We start from the raw sequence: 1,132 nt of genomic DNA on the forward strand, positions 1-1,132 counted from the left end.
ATATATATAGGCATATGGGGGGGTTGAGGGGGGGTGGGGGAGAAGACTTGAAGATGAGAAAATTACAGTGATTGGTGAATGCCTATGAATGCAGACCTTGACTCCAAAAGATTTCTAACCTTTTGTGTTTTGGTACATCTGACCTATTCATTATTGTAGTATTTAAAAGTGGCTTCCAGATAAGGCATTTAGCTAAAATTTGGACAATGGATTTATATACTCTTTCTTTGTCTGCCTTAGTACAAAACCCTCCAGCCTCTATCATCTTTACAGACCATTCAGACGGTGGCCTGAGGCTAGCCTAGCCAATTGCCCAAGTTCCAATTACAAACACTCTCAGCTTGACTTCTAAGAATCAGTCTAAACCTGGAACTTTGGATGATGATGAAATGCGGGTGGAAATGTTTCCTTGAACCCTTCTTGTCTAAGTGAGCATGAGCATGTGATTTTTATATTATTCAGTAAACCCTCTTGCTACTCTAAGTCTGTAGATAAGTCCTGAACCTGACTTCCACATAGAATAAGAGACAACGGACAAACACACTGAGACTTTGTCCCTAGTGTGTCCTCCTGCTAGCTGACCATAGGACTACAGATTCCTTGTTAATGGTAACCAAAGGCTACTTAGTAACCCTTATAACTCTCCTCTACACTCTTCAGGGATTTCTAAGATGTTTCTCCACATGGCCTAGAAGAGGACTTGGTATCTCAGGTATATCCCAGGTATAGAGACTTGTGATTCTCAAGATTCATCCTTCTTTCTGGAGAACATTTTCCTAGTCTAGTTTTGTGTCCTATTGCTAATGACACCAGACCAAACAATGCCATCCCTTTTTTCTCTTCCCTAAGAGTCTTGCAATTGTAACTCTGTCCTAAGATCAAGGAATCTCTTTGCATTGAAAGTAGTATGGAAAATAAGAGACGGTAAGCCCAGTTTTCTCTCCTAAAGGATCTCAGCCTCTGCTTGCTTTCTCTAGGAAGTAGATGTTTTGTACTTACCTGGAATGTCCCTGCCCCAGGCTGTGGGTGTGCTCAGTACCATCAATAGGACTGTCATACAGGGGCCTCCCAGAAGCTCCACACACACCACGTTGGAGACAAGAATGAGACTGGTGATTAAAGGTTGCAGCAT

General features: G+C 42.1%; 1 pseudogene; it reads right to left on the reverse strand.

Moving 5' to 3' along the window:
- The window catches only part of LOC114053567, a 13,977-nt pseudogene extending 12,845 nt beyond the window's left edge, over positions 1-1,132 (reverse strand).

This window comes from Vombatus ursinus, unplaced genomic scaffold, assembly GCF_900497805.2.
Source record: "Vombatus ursinus unplaced genomic scaffold, bare-nosed wombat genome assembly UNPS02014811.1, whole genome shotgun sequence".
Lineage (NCBI taxonomy): Eukaryota > Metazoa > Chordata > Mammalia > Diprotodontia > Vombatidae > Vombatus > Vombatus ursinus.